General features: G+C 43.8%; 1 protein-coding gene across 1 annotated transcript in view; it reads right to left on the reverse strand.

Annotated features, from left to right (window-relative positions):
* EXPH5 (exophilin 5) overlaps positions 1-25,391 on the reverse strand; it is a 75,795-nt gene that overhangs the window by 39,146 nt on the left and 11,258 nt on the right. The window lies entirely within an intron of this gene.

Consider the following 25,391-nt stretch of genomic DNA (forward strand, 5'->3'; position numbering starts at 1 on the left):
CGATGCTACAAGCTACCCCAAAGTGGGGTGATATGCATAAAGCCCAAGGGGCTAAAAGGTTAGACTCCACCTATACTTTTAATTCACACATTTTCAGGATTACACTAGGCGCCATCCTCCCGGCTCCTTTTTTCCTCTTTTTATATTTCTAGCTCAAGCATAGAGACACTTACTTTTTTTTTTGGACAATCTCTGTAATGTTGGAGGTCACAGCAAGCGTTCAGTTATTATGCAGCGCCTCCACAGGGGAAACAAAGCATTACATGGTGCCCAAAGAAACACTCTAAGTTCTCTGGAGGCCCAGAACATGGGACCCCCACCAGTAGAAAAACTAGCGGCAGTAAGAGATACAACCCATGGACTGGTGTGGCGCAGTTTCTGAAACTAAGCAGCTTTCATTTTCCTGTCAGAAAAAAAACACTTTAAAAAGATCCCTCAGGCGCATTTTTGGTCGCATTGGTGACTAATTTAGTCACCGCCTGGAGATGTGCCTACAATCCCTTTAGATTACAGCAAGCTATGTAACAGCATTCAGATTCTAACAATAAAACACAAAGCTGCTTATAAATCTGGGCACTGCCAGACACGCATTTCCTATCCTGACAAAGCGTTGGCATCCGTGTTCTATGTTTGCCGGATGAGGACAGACGTCTTTTAGCAGATGTGAATGGACGTAAAGGAACACTTATTAAACAAGGTTCGGCGCGGCTCTGTGTAAATAGCACTTGAGGAATTTCCATTGTCGAAAAATGTCCCTGAATCTACAATAGTTTACAACGTCCCGGCCCTGGGATGATAGATGGCAGAATAAATTGTGCGTGTCTGAAAGGATGCCAACTGCGGCATCCCGGATCAGGACACGCTGGGTATTACCTGCATTAATCCTAGGCCACCTCTTTCCCCGACTCTTGAAGGTCACACGTTACTGCTACGTGGTTACGATGGCGCTGACTCATACCACGGAGATTAATTTCGTGCACAAATACAATGTGCTGCTCTGTGAAACCTGCAGGGATCTGTAATAAAAGTCAGATTTCCCTTTTTTTTCTAGCCAAAAATTCCAATCTTATTTAAAGTCAGGGATCGGATAGTGACGTTACACACCGATCAGCCATAATAAGCCAAAAAGGGAATAACATGGATTATCTAGTGACAGTAGCACCTGCATATACTCACCTATCCTGATCCCCCACTGCACCAGTCATGACCGAGAAAGGGCATCGCAGCTTTCTATGTTTGAGGCTATGTGGCTGTAGACCAGTTAGAGAGCACAGGCTGAGCTACTGAAGGAAGTGCCTGCAATGGGTACATGGGCATCAGAACATGACCAAAGAGCAATGGAAGAAGATGACCTGGTCTGATGAATCCAAGATGGCACCAGGATACACTATGGGAAGAAGGCAAGTCAGTGGCAGAGGCAGATGCCCTGGGGAGATGTTCTGCTGGGAATCTTGGAAATTGGTATCATGTGGATGTTACTGTGATACATACTATCTACCTAACAATTGTACAGATCACATGCCTCCTTCATGGCACTGGGATTCCCGAATGCATGTGTCCTCTTTCAGCAGGAAAATACTCCAACCACACTGAAAAAAAAAAAATATTCAAGAATGAGGAACATGACAAAGGAATCAACATGGTAACTGGGTCCCCAAAGTCCCCAGATCCCAATTTGATTTGGCATGTGCTGTAAAAACACACTGAATCCACGCACCTCACAGCTTACAGGACTTAAAGTGTCCCTGTCGTTTAATTTTTTTTTGCAGAAATCAATAGTACAGGTGATTTTAATAAACTTTGTAATTAGGTTTATTAGCTGAAAAATGCATTTTTATCATAAAAAAGCAGTTTGAAGCTCTCCCCCCTGTCTTCATGGTTTTCTTATGGAGAGGGGAGGGTGGAGGGAGATGAGGCAGAACAAAGTTAATTTACAGCTATCACCGGGCTCTCTCCTCTGAAGTCAGCACTGACCTCTGTGACCTCAGAATACCGGCTTTCACACAGGTCCCGCTGTGTAATAGTTTGTTTTCTGCTCTCTGCTGGCGACTAATCTCCCTTCTCCCCCCTCCCCTATCCTTAGGTTGCACAGGGCACGACTGTGTAAAAGAGCCAAGATTTCCTGATAATGAGCAGTGAATATGAGAGGGGGGGGGGGGGGGGCCTGGGGAAAGTCTTTTTGAATGCAGATAATGGCATATTTGCCTAATAAACCCAATTACAAAGTATTTTAAAATCGCCTGGACTATTGATTTCTGCAAAAAAATTAAATAAAAAAATTTAAATGACAGTGACACCTTAAGGATCTGTTGCTAATGTCTTGGTGCAGATATTACCGGACAGGTCTTGTCCATGTCTTGATGTGCCAGAGCTGTTTTGTACGAGATTACCTACATAAAACTAGGAAGGCGGTTTAATGTCATAGCCGATTTGTGTGTGTGACCGTAACTAGATATTGTTTTAGCCGTACTGACCGCCGTATGCATTGTTCTCACAGGATGGAGGCTTTTTATATTATCTTAGCAAGTTAAAATACTATGCTGCCAAAACTATATGTAACCTCACCCCCTTAAAGCCAAAAGGTTCCTGTGCTGTCTACAGTCTTAAGTGTCTTGTACAGTTGGATAGCTCCACCTAGAGTCATAACGTCCTTGTGCAACTGTCAGGACGTTTCTTCTACAAAGCTCCCGAAACACGATGGCAGGACGTGGTCTCTTTTGTCTGTCCTATGTTTCTGGCTAAATGTACAGTAGCACAAAGTAGGAAACAAATGGAAGAGCAAACGAGACTGGAAGACAGTTTGGTTTGCTATTTGTTACAATGAAGACACAGCCTGTATAGGAGTTGTAGTAACAAGAGGATAGAAGATTATTATATATACATTATATTTTTGCAAAAGTGTGATCTGTGCCTATTTAGGAGTATGTAAATAGAGGATGTATCTATCCTGAGCTGAAGAATTAGCTTCCTCATCTACCCGACTTTGCATGTGCATTTTGTTTGCTTTTTATCATGGCAATATAAACAGATGCACAAGCTCATAAATTCAGTTCAGTAGAAGGGCAAGGTCTATGCACGCAGTATATACCCAGCATAAAGTAATCCCTACGTGTTCATGAAATGTTGTATGCAACCTGTACATGCTGGGTTGTTTTTTTTTGGAAAGCAGATGTTAACACTAACTCAGTATATACAAATCAATGTCCATATGAATAGCTGCAAGATGGGACAACATGGCATCCTGTCGGGGCACTGCCCCAACGCAGAAAAAGGTAGGAAAGCGACAAACAAAAATGAACTCTGGAAGTCAAACAAACCTGTATAATGGTGCGTTTACACAGACAGATTTATCTGACAGATCTTTGAAGCCAAAGCCAGGAACAGACTATAATCCGGGATCAGGTCATAAAGGAAAGACTGGGATCTATCCTCTTTTTAAATCCATTCCTGGCTTTGGCTTCCAAAATCTGTCAAATAAATTTGTGTAAACGCAACATAAGATTAGCTGAGAAAGTCATACCAGACTTCGAGGGAATCAGAACTCTTGGAAAGCTGAATTTCTGGATAAAAGGAATTGACCACTGATGCCACTGTTTGTAAGGTACATTTGCTCATGGCTACTGCTCAGTATAAAGGGATAAAGCTTTTGGGTATTGATGCCAATCTGTGATATATGGTACTGATGTTATTTATTGTACCAAGGCCCCTTGCTACCACTGCATTCTTCTGCATTCTTATTTCTATGCTCTATTACCTTTGTCACAAAATACTATTGATAAGAGTCTATAGACTGGGACTCCATTGCCCTCCTTAAACTAACTTGTCCCCTATCGATAGGAGTAAGAGTTTACTGGGGGGGGGGGGGGGGGTCTGTCCCACTAATCTCTAGATCGGCCCCTCCCTTCTTTGTTTTGAATAAAGCCGCAGGTACGGCACGCTGACCCGCCACTCTATTCATTCCTATAGAGCTGAGCGCTGTTCCTGGCTCCATAGAGAATGGACACAGCCGGCGGAGAGAACTAAGTAATAGGAATGAATAGACACCCAGATACCCAGTCTTAACAGCTAAGATCTGTCTTCAGAGGCAGAGATGAGCAAACTTGCCAAAAGTTCGGATTTGCATGAACCCGAAAGATCAGCATTTGAATCCTGCCTATGGCTGTATCCATGTTTTCCAGATAGTCCTTGGGCTGCATCTACCTTCTCCAGACATTGGGGTTCAAACACTGATAGCTGAAGAATGAGCGAAGAGTGCAGATAGGAAAGCCTGATAAAGTGACAAAGCGGCATTTTTAAGTAGTAAGATATGTTACCGATCCTTTTATCAGCTCTAGCGTTGATGATTTACAGGGACATGTGTGACGTGATGTTTAGACTTTATATGTAAATGGCAGTCAGCCAAGCAAGAAAATATCCTCTGTGCACAGGAGTGACTAGGGAGTGCCGGCATAAATAAGTTAATAATTTCTACAACCCCAAAACCAAACTTGCGGTATGAGGACACATCTACACTGCTGAAAGCACTTTATGTGTGGGGTGGGGTAGAAAATGACTGTATACATCACAAAGAAAAATATGTGTTGAGATGTATAACTAATGATTAGGTCCATGTTCACACAGAGTTTAAGGTTTACATTCAGTACATACATATTAGGAAACCATTAGGCATATGTATCGACCATGAAGTCCCAATGTACACCATACAGCAGCATTTCTCACCCATAGCTTCCTGTAGGGCTGAGCGATATTGGCCAAAATCAATATCACGGTTTATCGCACACGTAGCCGCGGTAACGATAATTGAACGATAATTCTGACATGCCCCTTTTGTAAGCTACACCCCTTTTGCAAGCCACACCTACTTGCCATGCCAAAGTGGCAATATTTTGATTCACAAAAGTGAAAAAAAAACAACTCACTTAGCAGCAACACAAGGCAGAGCCATTTAGTGCATACTAGTTATTACAGTATAGGGGCACGGCGCACAGTATAGGCACCGTATAGGGGCACGGCGCACAGTATAGGCACCGTATAGGGGCACGGCGCACAGTATAGGCACAGTATAGGGGCACGGCGCACAGTATAGGCACAGTATAGGGGCACGGCGCACAGTATAGGCACAGTATAGGGGCACGGCGCACAGTATATGCACAGTATAGGGGCACGGCGCACAGTATATGCACAGTATAGGGGCACGGCGCACAGTATATGCACAGTATAGGGGCACGGCGCACAGTATACTGTATGCACAGTATAGGGGCACGGCGCACAGTATACTGTATGCACAGTATAGGGGCACGGCGCACAGTATACTGTATGCACAGTATAGGGGCACGGCGCACAGTATACTGTATGCACAGTATAGGGGCACGGCGCACAGTATACTGTATGCACAGTATAGGGGCACGGCGCACAGTATACTGTATGCACAGTATAGGGGCACGGCACACAGTATAGGCACCGTATAGGGGCACGGCGCACAGTATATGCACAGTATAGGGGCACGGCGCACAGTATAGGGGCACGGCGCTTAGTATATGCACAGTATAGGGGCACGGCGCACAGTATATGCACAGTATAGGGGCACGGCGCACAGTATAGGGGCACGGCGCTTAGTATATGCACAGTATAGGGGCACGGCGCACAGTATATGCACAGTATAGGGGCACGGCGCACAGTATATGCACAGTATAGGGGCACGGCGCACAGTATATGCACAGTATAGGGGCACGGCGCACAGTATAGGGGCACGGCGCTTAGTATATGCACAGTATAGGGGCATGGCGCACAGTATATGCACAGTATAGGGGCACGGCGCACAGTATAGGGGCACGGCGCTTAGTATATGCACAGAATAGGGGCACGGCTCACAGTATATGCACAGTATAGGTGCACGGCGCACAGTATATGCACAGTATAGGGGCACGGCGCACAGTATATGCACAGTATAGGGGCACGGCGCACAGTATATGCACAGTATAGGGGCACGGCGCACAGTATATGCACAGTATAGGGGCACGGCGCACAGTATATGCACAGTATAGGGGCACGGCGCACAGTATATGCACAGTATAGGGGCACGGCGCACAGTATATGCACAGTATAGGGGCACGGCGCAGTATATGCACAGTATAGGGGCACGGCGCAGTATAGGGGCACAGCACAGGGGCACGGCGCAGTATAGGGGCACAGCACAGTATTTGGGCACAGTATAGGGGCACAGCGCAGTATATGCACAGTATAGGGGCACAGCACAGTATTTGGGCACAGTATAGGGGCACGGCACACAGTATATGCACAGTATAGGGGCACAGCGCAGTATATGCACAGTATAGGGGCACAGCACAGTATTTGGGCACTTACAGCTCCTGCAGACACGAGGGACAGGCTGAGGGCAAACAGCAGCTCCAGCACCTGGGCACTGGGCACATACAAGGAGAAGAGGATCTGCAGGGGCTGGCAGCTGCTCCCTTCCTGCGGGGTAGTGACAGCTCTAGATCGCAGTACCATCTTCTACAGGTTCTCTCCCTTGGGCTACCGCTACCTCCGCGCTCTGATGGGACAGGTGCTGGGTGGGGAGGGGCTCCGATTGGACAGGCCGGGACGAGTGCATGGAGGAGGGCATAGCGCGCTCTGATGGGACAGGCCGCGTGGGGAAGCATGACGCACTCTGTCGGGCAGGAGGGGGTGCGCTCTGTCATGCCGCGCACGGAGATGGGGGGGAGGCGCGCTGTCATGCCGGGCTCTGAAGTATGGGCATCCCTGCACAGACGGCACACGGGCTGGGGGGGTCACGCTCTGTCATGTCGGCCTCCCTGCACAGAGAGCACACTAATTCACTTCTCACGTCTCAGGCGGGGAAAGCGTGAAAATACCGCACATACCGTCCTGGCAACGTTGAGGTCGGTTAACCGACGCCAGAGACGGTATCGGTATCAGTATTTTCACGGTATACCGCCCAGCCCTAGCTTCCTGTGTACATTTCTTACAAAGACGTATATTTGGCACACATCAGGTAGATCATAAGGAGATGAAAAATGCTATACAGATTCTTAATATGGTATCTGTATCAATGGGCCTGGGTACCTTCTTTTTACACTAAGATTTCTCACAGAATACATGGGAATAAGTTAAAAAAAAAAAGGTTAAAGAGGTTGTCTGTTTTTTTTTTTGTTTTTTTTTTAAGTGACTGTACTACCAGGCCCAGGCTGAAGCACTGGAGGGGGGCCGACCCACCACCAGTGGGAAGAAACCCCAGCCCCTCCGTGAGGTGACTCAATTAGAATCAATGGAACCCTATCATAGAGGGTCTAGGGTTTCCTCCCACTAAGGGTGTGTCAGCCCGCCCCCAGTGCTTCTGCCTGGGCCTGGTGGTACAGTCACTTTAAATTTTCTTAGTTTTCTTTAACAAAACATATATTTTTTTCTTACTTTCCAATTGATAGTGTATAATTAATAACACACACATCATATCAACTGAAAAGTAAGAAAAAAAAAATGTTTTGTTAAAGAAAACTAAGAAAATGTAAATATATATTATATATACAAAATTGTTTAATTAAAGAAAAAGAGTAAGAATAAATAAAAATTATATGACAATGAACAAATGAAAGTCAGACATTGCTTTTCAACCATGCTTCAACACAATAAAAAAAAAAAACAAAACAAAAAAAAAACCGCACCTCGTGAAATCGGCCTGGACAGAAATGATGGTACACCTGTTTGATAAATCTATACTCTGAACATCCTACTTTTGCTGGTGTTAAAGCCTGTTAACAAGCAAAACAACCCATAAGTTGCTGAGCATAAACTGCAGAATACAGAGACACATTCTGCCATGGGCTCCAGCTGAGAGAGAAAAAGGAAAAAAAAATGTCAACTATTCCATGACGTGAAGGATTTATTCATGAACAACGTGTCACAAAGAATTTTATGTGGCAGACGTGTAACACAATAACACAACCAACAAGATTCTAATTACAAAAATGTAACCGATCAAAGTTTAAAGCAACCTGTCATTATTTTAAGCCTGTACAAAGTGACGACATGTTACTTTTATGAAGCAGAACCATTTAAAGTGGTTTTCTGGTTTAAAACAAAAAAATAAATCCTAGAACAGGTATACTGTAAAATAACTAATCAAACAAAAACCACACTGTTAGATAGCAGTTAGGTCAAGGAGACACAAGATAGCAGTTAGGTCAAGGAGACACATGATACCTTTCATTTATCTGTTTGTGCCTCCAGAATTCTTTTTATTCTCTAGTGCACAGACAGATGTCGGAAAGACTCCTTACCCTAACATCTAACAGTGTCAGCTGTTTGGAACCTGAATTGCAGCTGACAAATTCACGTTATTCTAGCTTTATACTTGTGGTAAAAGTGACTTTCCCCACAAGTCATCATAAAAAATGTTTAGTCTGTGTTCTACAGCAAGACCACCCCGAATCACTTCTCTACCAGTCTATCTGCTGAGCAAACTTCTAAACCAATACATGAACAGATAAAAGAGTAGTTTTTCAATCAGTTCCTTAAAGGGGTAGTGCGGCGTTTAAAAATTATTCACTAAATAACACACATTACAAAGTTACACAACTTTGTAACATGTGTTATGTAAGTGAATGGCCCCCTTTCCTGTGTCCCCCCGCCCCACGGAAGTGTGGTGCAGTATACTCACCAAATTACTGTTGACCCTGGCCGCCATCTTGGGTCCAGCCATCCCTCATGCCGCCCCCCCCTCTGCCCCGTCATCACTGTGCTCAGCCAATGGCGGCTGAGCAGCTGATAAGGCGGCAGAGGGGGGCCGGCATGAGGGGCGGCTGGAGCAATCCAGCCGGCCTCCCAAAGATGACGTTGTTCGACCCAAGATGGCGGCCGAGGTCAACAGTAATCTGGTGAGTATACTGCACCACACTTTCGTGGGGTGGGGGGGACACAGGGAAGGGGGCCATTCACTTACATAACACACATGACAAAGTTATATAACTTTGTAATGTGTGTTATTTAGTGAATAATTTTTAAACGCCGCACTACCCCTTTAAGGAGAAGGCAGGCTGATAGGAAGCCCTCCTGATGATGGTTTCCGCGGTGGACTTTAGGGTCCTATTACACAGAGTGATTTTTAACGAATAACGACAGCAAACAAGATTGTTTATCGTTAACGTGAAATCGTTCACCATACTACACAGAACTATGGTTGTTATGGTGCGTTTACACAGGCAGATTTATCTGACCAATTTTGGAAGCCAAAGTCAGGAATGGACTTGTAAAGACAGGGAATCTCAATCTTTCCTTTATGATCTGCACCCTGTTTATAGTCTGTTCCTGGCTTTGGCTTCAAAAATCTGTCAGATAAATCTGTGTAAATGCACCATTAGTTACGATCGTTACTATGATCGTTAATATGATCGTTTATTCCTTCTGATTCCAGTAAAACAATGAACAATGTGCAATTACACTGAACGATTAGTGAACAAATGCGGAACTTGAGCGAACGAATGTGGAATTACAGCGAACGATAAACTAATAATTTTAGGTTCAGATCTAAATCAACGACATATGAACAATTTTTCGATCGTTGCCTGCAATTACACAGAACGATTATCGTTTAAATTCGAGCGATATAACGATTTTTAGCCAGATAATCGGCCTGTGTAATAGGGCCCTTACAGAACAGAAGCTAAACAGCTTTTATTTATATAAATATCTACGAAGAAAAGGTTTTCTGCACCATCATAAAGTACAAGGCAAGAAGTTGTCCATAACTTTTAAGGGTGCTTTTAATCTGCTGTTATGTGTGGTACAGTTATTCCCTATGGTCAGTGAAAATCCGCTGCGAGAATGCAGCCCCTTTGCCTTATGAATTAATTATCTGCTGCAAGTTGGGTGCTTGAATAGGTTCATACATTACCTGCCCAGGCTCCGGCTTGTTTCTCCAGCTCCCGGGACACTGATGGCGCTCAGTGCGTTGAGGTGGCACAGCGAACTGATTGGCTGAATGCCGTCAGTGACCCAAGCGCCTGACAGTTAATAAGGCAGAGGGGCTGTATTCTCAGTGAACATACGGAATAAATGTACCGCATACTGCAGTGAATTTCACAGTGGTACAACTTTGTAGTGTGTTAAGTGAATGGCTCAATTTAATTTAAGTGAGTGTTCCCTTCACCCCGGAAGGGTGATGCCATATACTCATCGAATCACTGTCGACCCCGGCCGCCATCTTGGGTCAAACAAGTAATCTTCAGGAGGCCGGCCGGACCGCTCCAACCCTCCCTTATGCCGGTCCCCAGGCATGCTCAGCCAATCGCAGCTGAGCAGCTGATGACGCGCACACTTCCAGGGTGGGGGGGGGGGGGAACACGGGGAAGGGGGCCATTCACTTAAATAACACACATTACAAAGTTGTACAACTTTGTAATGTGTGTTATTTAGTGAATAAATGTTGAACGCCACACTACCCCTTTAGGCTGGGTTCACACTACGTATATTTCAGTCAGTATTGTGGTCCTCATATTGCAACCAAAACCAGGAGTGGATTAAAAATACAGAAAGCATCTGTTAACACAATGTTGAATTTGAGTGGATGGCCGCCATTTAATGGCAAATATTTGCTGTTATTTTAAAACAACGGCTGTTAAATTGAAATAATGGCCGTTATTTACTGTTATATGGCGGCCATCCACTCAATTCCAACATTGTGTGAACAGATCCTTTTAATCCGTTTTTAATCCACTCCTGGTTTTGGTTTCAACATGAGGACCACAATACTGACTGAAATATACGTAGTGTGAACCCAGCCTTAAAGTGTCCCTGTCTTTATAACTTACTAAATCTAAATCAACAGTAGATGTGATATAAAGCAAGTTTGCAATTTACATTTTTTTTTTGTTATGGAAAACACGGCACTACTTGTTTTCTGACTTTTTTCCTCAAAAAAACAGGAAACAGTCAGAAAACAGGAAGTCCGGTGTATCCCAGGCCATCTGAGCGCTCACAGGAGAGAAGGCCGTGATTGAGCTGTAACTCTCTGTACTGGAACTGGACGGAATTCCTGTGGTTAGTCTGTTTTTTCAAACCAGCAGAAGTCAGAAAATCTGCCTTCAGGAGACTGGACCTGGATTTCTGGTAAGTACAGCTTTGTTTTACAGCATGATAACAAAAAAAAAAAAAATAATAATAATGACTGTATATTGCAAACTTGCTTTAAATCACATCTACTTTAGATTTAAATTTGTTATAACGACAAGTACACTTCAAAATAAAAAAACAGAGCTACAAAGCCTAGAGCTATAGATAAATTCCAGGGGCATAACTAGAAATGGCTGGGCCCCATAAACTTTTGGCACTAACTAGGAAAATGGGTCTTCCATCATTCTTACATTCAGAGATTGTAGAATTAGGCATTCTGGAGTAATGCTCTTGGACTCTCCACTGAATGCATGTTTGACATTACAAAAATAAGAATTCTGTAGGCTAAAGGCCCTATTACACCAAGATTATTATCAGCCGTACTTGGCTGATTACCGGCTGGTAATAGTTTGATATAATAGGACATGTTTAAAGACCACGATCAGCCAACATGCACAATGAATGGCATGATCATGTCAGCGATGGTCTGTCGCGCTTCACTCTGTGTAACAGGACCTCCCCCCACTGACCTCCGTAGCCAGGAAACCATGGCTACCATCTGGGCTCTGCGATCACTTTGCAGAGCCTCAATGGACACCAGACAGAGAATTCTCCCTCTGTAGAGGGAGAATTCTCTGTCAGGAGCACTATAGATGCTGCGGTCGTGCTGACCGCAGTATCTATAGGGTTAACTCTCAGCATCGGAGTGCGGCGGGTCCCCGGCTATCAGTGATAGCCGGAACCCGCCGCAGATGACACAGGTGCAGCTTCTGCGCCTGTGTTATCCTTGATCGTAAATTAACGTCGCTGCCGCCTCAGGCATAGGCTGCAGCGATTTTAATTTACTGTGCAGCTGCAGGAGGTGGTTAAGAACGATCAGTGTAAAGAAGTAGACTGGGAAGTGATGATATGACCCCCACAGAGCTCTGACGTCATGATCATCCAGTCTGTCCAGGATTACATAAAGAGACTAAGCAAGTCTACATCCTCAGAAGATCTGTGCTTAGTTCTCCAAGATGTCTGGAACAACCTTCCTGCCAAGTTCCTTCCTTCGTTAGAAGAACTGATGCTTAAGGCATCACACAGAATACTGATTAGAATTCTCCTCTGTTCATTAACTTTATTTTTATCAATTAACAAAATGCAAACTATTAGCACTTCGATTTCTGAAAGCTTATGATGTGTTTTTCTACACCTGTCTAAGGTTTTGCAAAGTACTGTGTATAAGTTTTCATACTAATTACTGATTTTCCCCTCTAACTGCTACTGTAACAAGGGTAATGCGGCCTCCTGACACAGAGATGACCTTGGTCTACTAAGGCCCAGGACCTTACTGCACATATCGGCACCAGCCATCATATGATCACCAAGACCGGAAGTAGGAAGTCACATGGCAGGAGCAGAAATGCACAATACCTGCCGCAAACTCTAGAGATCACCTGTCACCTGTCACCTGACTCACCATTCTTATTCTCCTCCTGTCAGTTTCAATAGGATTACATACTCGCAGAATGGTCATCCCACTGCGTGTATGTAAGCGGCAGCTCCCTTAACCTTCTGTGGCCCAGTGCATACATTACCCCTTTAGGCTATGTTCACACACTGTAAGGCTGCATGTACTGGAGCCCCCCCGCGCCCGGATAGCATCTGTAATTAGATGCTGGGAGCGGGGGAGACTGTATTCATAAGCGCCGCGCTGTAATGATGCAGCCGCGCGGTGCTGTTACTACAGCGCGGCGCTTATGAATACAGTCTCCCCTGCTCCCAGCATCTCATTACAGATGCTGTCCGGGCGCGGGGGGGCTCCAGTACATGCATTCCACGTCCGTGATCCGTCAGGATCACGGAACGTGGGAATGCAGCCTAAGAGACCAGCCGTTCCGTGACCCGGCCAGTCTCTGAAAAAAATCATCCTGGACGGTACTGCAGTACCGGCCGGATCATCTTTAGCGCCGCAAAGTTATGATGCAGGCGCATATGTGCGCGCCCGCATATGAACTCCCCACTGCACATTATGAAGCGAGCTCCTGGAGCCGCTCGCTTCATAGTGTGCACTAACAGGGTTTTATAATGGCCACAGAAAACTGACATGTCAGTTTTCTACAGCGCCGCGAGAGATCCCGGCCGGAGCATATACTATGTGTATAAGCTCCGGCCGGGATTCCATAGAGGCCAGGTAACGTATATTTTCGTATTAATCATGGCTGTTGTTGCAATCGGCAACAACGGCCATACTTTTACTAAAATATAGGTTGTGTGAACATGGTCTTAATCAGTAAAAAAATAAAAAAATCTCAGTGACATTCCTTTTAAATGGCCAGTGAATATTGTAAGATTACAAGGGTATTTGCATTTAAGTCACTGGTGATACTGGAAGATGATCTCAGTATTACAGTGTCCTGTAAATTTCTTCTTTCTGTACTTGAAAAATCCTGGATATAATTGTTCCCTGTATAATCATTTCCCGCTTACTGACCTGGCGATGTCTCATGAATGCGCCTATAAAAGTACAGAAATGGAATTCATATGTTCCGTGACTAGAAACAGATAGCTGACTTGACCTTTAGACGACAAACAGGAAAGGTAACATGGTACACTCTTATACACCTCCAGTAGAAACATGTTCTAATAAATGACATGAAATGCACCTAATAATTACCATAATATTAACACTGTATAATACATGTGTCACTATAACACCAGCTATGTTCTTATGTCGCCAAATACACTAATCTAGATCTATGGAGAAGACCCAGTCCACTGCTGCAACCAGTCTTATTTTGCTGCAATACACACACATACATTATATATATATATATATATATATATATATATATATATATTTTATATATATATATATATATATATATATATATATATATATATATATTTATATATATATATATATATATATATATATATATATATATATATATATATATATATATATATATATATATATATATATATATATATATATATATATATATACACACACATATATATATATAAAAAAAAAAAACTTTACAAATAGCTTTGATAAAAAAAAAAATTACTCGTTTTATTACAGACCATATGTATGAACGAAACCCTGTATAGCCTGTTCTTTAAACCCCCTCCCCTCGTCCACCTTCTGAGGTTATGTTCACACCTGATATTTAAAAGGCAACCTAAGGAGTCATCAGGGTGTTTTCCAGCAGCTTCTCTCCACCCCACCAGCCTTGATTGAAAGATCTGACCTTATACCCCCTACAGGGAGATCCATCAATCAAGGCAGGGGACTGTCCCAACAGCTCATGGTTTAGATAGCTGGAAAGTGATGACAGGTTTACCTTTAAAGCTACACTACCATTCAAAAGTTTGGGGTCACCCAAACAATTTTGTGTTTTCCATGAAAAGTCACACTTCTTCACCACCATACGTTGTGAAATGAAAAGAAAATAGAGTCAAGACATTGACAAGGTTAGAAATAATGATTTGTATTTGAAATAACATTGTTCTTACATCACACTTTGCTTTCGCCAAAGAATCCACCTTTTGCAGCAATTCCAGCATTGCACACCTTTGGCATTCTAGCTATTAATCTGTTGAGGTAAGCTGGAGAAATTGCACCCCACGCTTCTAGAAGCAGCTCCCACAAGTTGGATTGGTTGGATGGGCACTTCTGGCGTACCATACGGTCAAGCTGCTCCCACAACAGCTCAATGGGGTTCAGATCTGGTGACTGCGCTGGCCACTCCATTACTGATAGAATACCAGCTGCTGCTTCTGCTGGAAATAGTTCTTGCACAATTTGGAGGTGTGTTTAGGGTCATTGTCCTGTTGTAGTTTGAAATTGGCTCCAATCAAGCGCTGTCCACTGGGTATGGCATGGCGGTGCAGAGTGATGGCCTTCCTTATTCAGAATCCCTTTTACCCTGTACAAATCTCCCACCTTACCAGCACCAAAGCAACCCCAGACCATCCCATTACCTCCACCATGCTAACAGATGGGGTCAGGCATTCTTCCAGCATCTTTTCATTTGTTCTGCGTCTCACAAACGTTCTTCTTTGTGATCCAAACACCTCAAACTTGGATTCATCCGTCCACAACACTTTTTTCCAGTCTTCCTCTGTCCAATGTCTGTGTTCTTTTGCTCATCTTAAACTTTTTCTTTTATTGGCCAGTCTCAGATATGGCTTTTTCTTTGCCACTCTGCCCTGAAGCCCAAAATCCTGCAGCCGCCTCTTCACTGTAGATGTTGACACTGGTGTTTTGCGGGTATTATTTTAATGAAGATGCCAGTTGGGGACCTGTGAGGCGTCTGTTTCTCAAACTTAAGATTCTAATGAGCTTATCTTCTTGCTTAGTTGTGCAACGCGGCCTCCCACTTCTTTTTCTACTCTGGTTAGAGCCTGTTTGTGCTGTCCTCTGAAGGGAGTAGTACACATTGTTGTAGGAAATCTTCAATTTCTTGGCAATTTCTCGCATGGAATAGCCTTCATTTCTAAGAACAAGAATAGACTGTCGAGTTTCAGATGAAAGTTCTCTTTTTCTGGCCATTTTGAGCATTTAATTGACCCCACAAATGTGATGCTCCAGAAACACAATCTGCTCAAAGGAAGGTCAGTTCAGGTAGCTTCTGTAATGAGCTAGACTGTTTTCAGATGTGTGAACATGATTGCACAAGGGTTTTCTAATCATCAATTAGTCTTCTGAGCCAATGAGCAAACACATTTTACCATTAGAAGACTGGAGCGATAGTTGCTGGAAATGGGCCTCTATACACCTATGTAGATATTGCACCAAAAACCAGACATTTGCAGCTAGAATAGTCATTTACCACATTAGCAATGCATAGAGTATATTTGTTTAAAGTTATCTTCATTGAAAAGTACAGTGCTTTTCCTTAAAAAATAAGGACATTTCAATGTGACCCCAAACTTTTGAACGGTAGTGTATGTTCACACAATGTCTCTTTTTGGCTTTTTTTTATGGCCGTCATTTTGCTCATCTCTTCAGTGAAGTGCTCGAAATGAGGGACCCACAACTGCGGATAGCACTTTGTACTTTCACGGACCACTACATTATAGACAGTGTCCCATGCTGCAATTGCAGGTCCTCTTTTTTTCTTTGTGGCATGGATCACAGCATATTCATGAATCTGCAAACATTACAGATGTGTGAGCAGGCACATAGAAACCTACAGGCCCTAAATCTGTCCATAATTACGGACAAGTGAATGAGGCCTAAAAGACCTGTTTTAAGGCCCTTTAACATGGGACGATTATCGTCAGCAAGTGTTCCCTAGAAATGCTCATTCGGTAGCAGTGACAGGAAAATGCCCACTCATTGGCTGATTGCATCTTTTGCACAGAGCTAAAAATGTATTGCTATCGGCCACACATCTCCCTGTGTAAACAAGAGACACACAGCAAATAGCAGTATATTTAAAAGTCCGCTTGTATAGGCACTGCAAACAAGCTCCGATCTTGCTGATCTGTGTCTCTTTCCTTCTGTAGATGTCTGCATATCGGGATGTCTAAAAGGACCCATAATCGTACAAGATATAGCACTACTATTGTGACCTTAAAGGCATGGGTCTCCTAACTGCGGCCCTCCAGCTGTTGCAAAACTACATTTCCCATCATGTCTGGACAGCCAAATCCAAAGCTTTAGCTGTCCAGGCATGATAGGAATTATAGTTTTGCAACAGCTGGAGGGCCACAGTTTGGAGATCCATGCCTTAAAGGGGTACACCAGTTCCCAGTAATTAAAACACATTACAAAGTTAAATAACTTTGTAATATGCTTCAATCACCTACTTGCCCCCCTTTGCTATCTTTTCCCCGCCACAATCCCCCACCAGGAAGTGAAGTAAACTCATTCTTACCTAATGACTGTTGACCCCAGGCTGCTCTGTGGCAGCCATTTTTGTGACAATGACATCATCAAGAGGGAGGCAGGTCTAAGCCCTGTTAAACCAGCCTCTCTTTGTCAGATGACTAAGGGTGCTCAGCTCTGATTGGCTGAACAAGCTGTAAGCCATCTAACAGTTTTACAGAGTAAGGGTATATTCACACGAACGGGCTCGCAGCGAGATTCTCGCTGCGAGCCCGGCAGGTCCTGGCAGTTCCCACACACTACATACTTGCTGCGGTCTAAATGACCGCAGCGAGTATGTAATTCTGCCACCCTTAACCCCTTCTGCTCCCGCCCGGCTCCCCCGCTGTAAGCATACTTTACCTGTCCTTGCTGCACGGGGTCTCAGCGTCCTGCTCTCCCGTCCGGCCAATTAGTGTGTTGCCCAGCCGCAGCCACTGATTGGCCGGACGGGAGAGCAGGACGCCGGGACCCCGTGCAGCAAGGACAGGTAAAGTATGCTTACAGCGGGGGAGCCGGGCGGGAGCAGAAGGGGTTAAGGGCGGCAGAATTACATACTCGCTGCGGTCGTTTAGACCGCAGCAAGTATGTAGTGTATGGGAACTGCCAGGACCTGCCGGGCTCGCAGCGAGAATCTCGCTGCAAAACCGTTCGTGTGAATATACCCTAAGGGTGGGTTCATGTCACTTCTTTTGGCGGATAGCGGAATACGTCGGCCCATAGAATGGTGTCTATGGAGCCGGCGGAAAGGCGCGCGGACAGCCGGCGGAATTCCGCTGAGTTTATCCGCGAGAATTCCTCAGTATGAACCCACCCTAAGTTAGACATCACAGGAGACAAAGTGCATCATGGGAAAGCCCAAACCAGGAAGTAAAGAAAAAATTAAGCCACCAACTGGAGCTTCAGGGACCTGCAAACAGCGGGAAAAAAATCAAACTATATTTGTTTGTTTCTGTTTTTTTTTTTTTTTTTAATCAGCGCCAGAGTACCCCTTTAAGACATTGTTAAATTTATGGCATTTTTTATTGTGTCCTATGAACGAAGAAACTTTTACCAAAAGGTGTATGTGAGATCCAATCACATTCTAGTACTAAGCTTTATTATATAGAACCATAAAGGTCTGTTTTTGTAATTCCAAAAGCTTGAGATTTCTGCCTTTTTTTGGCTTTTTTTTTTTTTAGCTTTTGGGTAGTTCTCATGACCCTTTTTGCTTCACCTACTTCTTTGGTCATGTTTGTAGCCGTTATGTGGGCTAATGCAAATCCCATGGTCTATAAAACAGCAAAAATAATAGTGACTTAATAAAGCTTTTGCCCATTATTTGATCCATAAGACAGCCATATGGCCAAAAAACTATGTGAACATAGCCGCAATGTTTTTGTCAAGGTTAGTTTTACAGATAGAGAGGACTCATAGAAAAGATGTAGGATGGCAGTGCATATTCTGCCTCCAATATTTGCTGTTTTATTGGGAAAATTATGGAGCCATTAAAAATACTGATTCTAGGAAAGTCTATGGACCTGCCATAATCTCCTAGATCTCAGCTTCCTGGACAACAGTATGGGGGTGGGGGAACGGGTGCAGCATCTGAATTTTCAGGTTTTCATCCAACGTCCTGTACGGATATAACTTTATATGTCTGTACACTCAGCTTTTAATGACTACCTTATAGAGCACATAGGGTTAATGGCCCGATAACTGTTACAAGTGAAACCCATTAACTTCGGGATTAGAAGACACTTTTAATAAGACCTTACACTGTCCATAAGTAATAATTAAGACGTAAGCTGAAAAAACCCGAGAGATTCCCAGCTGTGAAGTGATGCGAGCTCCGCCGGATAATTCACCTGCTCCACACTTGGCCTGGTTACCTGTGTCACAGGAATTGTCCTATAATAATAATAATATATAGGGAGTATGTTGCCAGGGTCATGTCATGTATACAGAACTTTATGCCTTAGGCTTCAAAGAAGAAGAAAAAAAAAAATTACATATTATAATATATATATATATATATATATATATATATATATATATATATATATATATATATATATATCACAGTATATAGGTAGCACTATACCAATAGTGGATCCGAGTGCCAGCAGGGACGGCTTTGACCAGGAGCCCGTTGAATATAGCAAGGAATTCCCCACAGCACAGCTTAGAATTCAAACGTTGTGATTTATTTCATATCCAAAGCAGCAATAAACAGTGCAACACAGCAAGGTGAGTCTGATGTGATGTTTCTGCTTGAGAAAGGCGGCGGAGGCCGTAGAAACGTCGCATCAGACTCACCTTGCTGTGTTGCACTGTTTATTGCTGCTTTGGATATGAAATAAATCACAACGTTTGAATTCTAAGCTGTGCTGTGGGGAACACACATATATATACACACACACACACACACACACACATACATACATATATACACACACACACACACACACACACACATACATATACACACACACACACACAGTGGTGCCTTGGATTAAGAACATAATTTGTTACGGGACCGTGCTTGTAATCTGAATCCACTTTTAAACCAAAGCAAATTTTCCCATAAGAAATCGCTGATATGCAGACAAATGGTTCCACCCCCCCAAAAAACAATGATTATTCTGAACAACATGTAAAACTAATGAAACAAAGATTCAAGAACAGCAGAATATGTGATATTATAAGTAACTGTACAGTAATGGAGAGGATGGGAAACACAATGGCGGACAGAGACTGCAGGGAGCATAATGGAATGAGAAGGGCAGATGTGGGCACATACATGCAGCACTCTCTGTCCGGGGAGAGAGGGGTTACAGCTATGGAGAGATAACCCCAAAGTCCTGTCCCCTGATGTAAGCCACAGCCTGAAGTGGATCTGCTATGATTTGGAAGGTGAGGGAGACTTCCTGGGTCAGAGTACCGGGCTGTAGACCCCGCTATGCAGACCATGCCCCCTCCCTCCTCACGTGCTCCCACCCAGTACAGGGAGCTCTTAAACCAAAGCAATGCTCTTAAACCAAGTAATAATTTTGAAAAACTGTGAGCTCTTAAACCAAGTTACTTTTGGTAACAAAACCCAAAGTAGTGCATTTCAAGACACATAGGGGGAGATTTATCAAACATGGTGTAAAGTGAAACTGGCTCAGTTGCCCCTAGCAACCAGATTCCACCTTTCTTTTTCCAAAGAGTCTGTGATGAATGAAAAGTGGAATCTGATTGGTTGCTAGGGGCAACTGAGCCAGTTTCACTTTACACCATGTTTGATAAGTCTCCCACAAAGTATCTCACAGAGGGAAGTTCTCTAGTTGCTACTGATACCTACTGTATGTAAAATGTGGCTAATCAATCACAGTAAATTATGACGTGCCCGCAGGTGGTACCATCCATAAGAAGGGCACAATACACCTTAGGGCCGTATAACATGGCTGGACCCCGCATTTTAAGCGAGCGCCAATCTGCTAGATCGATGCTTGCTTACTGAGCTTATACATGGCTCAATAATCATGTGGCAGGTCTGCACAGGCATTGTTAGTGAAGTGTGTAACGGTCAGGGTCCGGCTGCTGAGAACCCCGCCCATTGCTACATCTCCGCTACAGGTAGGTGGATTCCATAGGCTGCTAATATGAGAAGTCTACAGCATTCCCCTCCCAGCAGTGTGCTCTACACTCCTGTGCTAACCTGCCCCTTCATTCTAGCAATCGGTAGGGTATTCAGCAGCCGGACCCTGACTGATACGCCCTTTTGACATGTTGCTATGAAGTTGCACTTTAAAGATATTGTTTTACTTACCTCTCCAGGATCCCTCTGTGCCCTGTTCCCAGCTGAAGTTTTGTACAATGACAGGCTGCTCAGTCACTCACTGGCCAAGACGGGGCAGCTGTCTTTTTAGTGATTGTCTGAGTAATGGTACTTTTACACGGAGCGATAATTCGCCCGATCAACGATTTTGAATGAACGATGTTTTTTTTATAACGATCAGCATTTTGACGGAATGATACATCGTACGGAAAAACAGTTATGCAATCGTTTTGTGATCGCTTAAGCCTATCTCGCACATAGGTGAAATCATTGAAAGAATGTTTACACGGAACAATCTGCAAATTTTTTGCAACGACCAACGATAATTTTAGAACATGTTGAAAGATCAAAATGAATGATTTCTCGCTCGTCGTTTGATCGTTCGCTGCGTTTATCGTTCGAATTCGATCGTTATCGTGCAAATTTGAACGATAATCGTTCCGTGTAAAAGGACCATAACCTGTAACTTCAGAGACGGCTTTAGAAGCTTCAGCGGTGGCTGCAGTGAGTGGGGAAAAGGCAGCATGACACCAGGGAGCGTGGATAGTAAGTATAATCTGTATTATTTTACTTTACACAGTCATCAGCAGTTGGCTGCACATCACTTTTCCATGTAGCAATGCATGGTGGTCGGCCGATGATTTTTGACATTCTAAAAGGCAACAATCAGCTGATAGTCGGCTTTTCGGCTGATTGTTGCCTTTATTACACAAAGCGATATCTGCCCAAAATCGGTAGACGGTCGCTGTGTGTAATAGGATTCTTACATTGTCCACTGAACCTAGCAGCGGGTTTGGATGACTTAAACGGGGTATTCCACTCAAACATAACTTTTGATATGTTTCTCCCCATGGTGAGACTAACAATTCATTCCATACTTGTTATTAATGATTAAAGGAGAAGTCCGGCCAAAATTAATTTTTGATATGTTGTTACTTATGAAAAGTTATACAAATTTCTAATGTACATTAATTATGGGAAATGCACATATAGAGCTATTTCCCTTAATGTAGTAGATCAGGAAGTGTTAGAAATATCTCTGAAGAAGTGACGTCACGACCCAGGGTGTAATTCCTATGGAGTGTCCAGCAGGGGGTGCTCTCTATATAGAAGTCTATGGTACTTTATTGTTTCTATGGGTTTCTATGTAATGTAATGTAATGTAGTGTACAGTGCTTTATTGAATGAATACATCTATGGAATACTTTGGGGAGCAAGTGTCCTTGCTCCCCAAAGTATTGCATAAATGTATTCATTCAATACATAGTAAGGGTATGTGCACACTGAGGAAAAGGCGAGGAATTCAGCTTGAAATTCAGCTCAAAATTCAGCTTGAAATTCCTCCCGTAAAAAATGTGCAGAGCAAAGTCCCATTGTGTTCAATGGGTTTTCTGCTCTGTTGTTCACACTGCAGAATTTCCGAGCAGAATTTTCTGCTGTAGATCTGCTAGAGGAATCCTATAGTAGTCAATGGGGGGCTTAAATTCTGCTTGAATTCTGCCTGAAAACTTTCAGCTACAATTCCTTGAGAATTGCTCAGTGTGCACATAGCCTAAGCCCGCCGATCCGCCGAATTTCCGCCGAATTCCCGCCGATCCGCCACACGCTGATCCGCCGCATTCCCGCCGATCCGGACCATATACATTGAACTACAGCTCCCATCATCTGCTTCTAGTATGAACAGGTGATGGTAGCTGTAGCTGGGTAATGGATATGACATGCCGGCCGGGCGCAGGGGGGAGCCGCTCAGTACACAGCAGCTCTCCCCCCTCCTCCTTCCGTGATAACTTCCGCCTATACCAATGCTGACTCCCTGCCTGGCCGCCGCTCTCCGCTCACATATACCGGCTCCCGGCATCAGCGCGGACACCAGGATGCATCGGGAGCCGGTATGTATGGGGGGGAGAGCGGAGAGCGGCGGCCAGGCAGGGAGTCAGCAGTGCTATAGGCGGAAGTTATCCCGGAAGGAGGAGGAGGAGGGGGGAGCGCTCCTGTGTACTGAGCGGCTCCCCCCTGCGCCCGGCGGCATGTCATATCCATTACCCAGCTACAGCTCCCATCACCTGTTCATACTAGAAGCAGATGATGGGAGCTGTAGTTCAATGTATATGGTCCGGATCGGCGGGAATGCGGCGGATCGGCGGGAATGCGGCGGAAATGCGGCGGATCGGCGGGCTTACTGTGTATTGAATGTATTGAATGAATACATTTATGCAATACTTTGGGGAGCAAGGACACTTGCTCCCCAAAGTATTCCATAGATGTATTCATTCAATAAAGCACTGTACACTACATTACATTACATTACATAGAAACAATAAAGTACCATAGACTTCTATATAGAGAGCGCCCCCTGCTGGACACTCCATAGGAATTACACCCTGGGTCGTGACGTCACTTCTTCAGAGATATTTCTAACACTTCCTGATCTACTAAATTAAGGGAAATAGCTCTATATGTGCATTTCCCATAATTAATGTACATTAGAAATTTGTATAACTTTTCATAAGTAACAACATATCAAAAATTAATTTTGGCCGGACTTCTCCTTTAAGTCTCCTTCCCCCAGTTCTGGGCTGCTGCTTTCTGCTGAAAACACAAAAATCTGTCTGCAAGCTTTTTTTTTTCTCTCTCTCTCTCTCTCCCCCCCCCTCTCCTCCCACCTCCCTCCTGAGACAGATGATTATTAACAAGTCCCTGAATGGCTTCATCTGCAACATTGTAGCTGCTATGTAATGCTGGGAGGATTATTCACAGTAAATTAATTAGCAACTTGACCTCAGATTAATCCTCCCAGCATTACAAAGAAGCTACAGTGCTGCAGATAAGGCCTAAAAGGGACTTCAGAAGGGAGGGGGAGACAGAGTGAAAAGCTCACACACAGATTTTTGTGTCTTCAGCAGAAAGCAGCAGCTCAGAACTGGGGGAAGGAGACTGAATAGATAATAACAAGTATGAAAGGAATTGTTCATCTCACCATGGGCAGCAACATATCAAAAGTTATGTTTGAGTGGAATATCCCTTTAAGTATAAGTTGTATGGGCTAAGGATTTTATATCTGGGTTCCCACAGGCAACATCTGCAGTGGCTTACCATACAATATATGTGGCTGAAACTACGAATGTCAGATACATGCTGCCATCACTGTCCACAAAGAGAAACAAGCATGCTTTAGACTGTGGATACTCTACACAATTTTCAACACTTTCAATATAGCAGGGGTGAAACTGTGGCGAATCCACATGTACATATTTAGCACCCTCCCCGACAGTGCTACTTTGCCGTAACACGGTGGGTTGGCAGATGCAAGGCAAGCCAAAAACCAAAAGGTCCTGTATGTATCCCTTACTGTATGAAAATGATATTGTACTGTATGCGCTGCCGTGCCGCCACCAGAAGCTCTGTGTGCTGGAGAGGAGTGGTGGCATGTACAGGGTGCATCACCCATCACCTTCAATTTTTTTTTAACCAGCTCTTCCACCCAGAAAGTGGATGTAACAGGAGCGTTGATGCTGCAATGTATGTCCCATATCTATGTAACAAAAAACATCACTGGATACTTTGCCCAACCCCAAGTGTAATAACCAGAACAATTCAGGTTAATAAAGAGCATCTATTAAAGGGGTTGTCCAGTGAAAATCTTTTTCTTTCAAATAAACTGGTGTCAGAAAGTTATATAGATTTGTAATTTACTTCTATTGAAAAATCTCAAGTCTTCCCGTACTTATTAGCTGCTGTATGTCATGCAGGAAATGTTTTATTTTCAGTCTGACACACTGCTCTCTGCTGACATCTCTGGCCGAGACAGGAACTCTGTCTTGGTTTTCTATGAATCCCCATAGAAAACCTCTCCTGCTGTGGACAGTTACTGTCTCAGCCAGAGATGCCAGCAGAGAGCAACATCTCCTGCATAACATACAGCAGCTAATAAGTACGGGAAGACTTGTGATTTTTTAATAGAAGTAAATTACAAATCTATATAACTTTCTAACACCAAATGATTTGAAAGACAACCCCTTTAAATATAGCAGGGGTGACTAATCCACATATACAGATGTAGCACCCTCCCCAACACCATTGTGGTAGGGTTACTTTGCCTTAAAGAGTCACTGTCGTATTTTTTTTTTTTTTGCAGAAATCAATAGTCCAGGCGATTTTAAGAAACTTTGTAATTGGGTTTATTAGCCAAATCTGCCATTATCTGCATGTAAAAAGCCTTTTCCCAGGTCCCCCCCTCCTTCCTCTTTTTCATCCACTCTGAAAAATCTGAAAATTGTGACTTGTTGCAGGAGACGTCCCCTGTCTGTTCTAGGGAGAGGGGAGGGGGGAGGAGGAAGGAGGGAGTTAGCCGGCAGCAGAAAGCAGATAACAGAGGATTACAGGCACGGAGCTGGGTGACAGCTGTAATCCGAGCTCAGACAGGTCACTGGTGATGGTCAGAACAGATAACGGGTGAGGGATTTGTAGATTAACTCTTTGTTGTCCTGTTTTGGTCTTTTCTTTAGCTCTCTCCATAGGAGAACAATGAAGACAGGGGGGAGAGCTTCAAACTGCTTTTTCATGATAAAAATGCATTTTTCGGATAATAAACCCAATTAC

Source organism: Dendropsophus ebraccatus, chromosome 5 (assembly GCF_027789765.1).
Source record: "Dendropsophus ebraccatus isolate aDenEbr1 chromosome 5, aDenEbr1.pat, whole genome shotgun sequence".
Classification (NCBI taxonomy): Eukaryota; Metazoa; Chordata; class Amphibia; order Anura; family Hylidae; genus Dendropsophus; species Dendropsophus ebraccatus.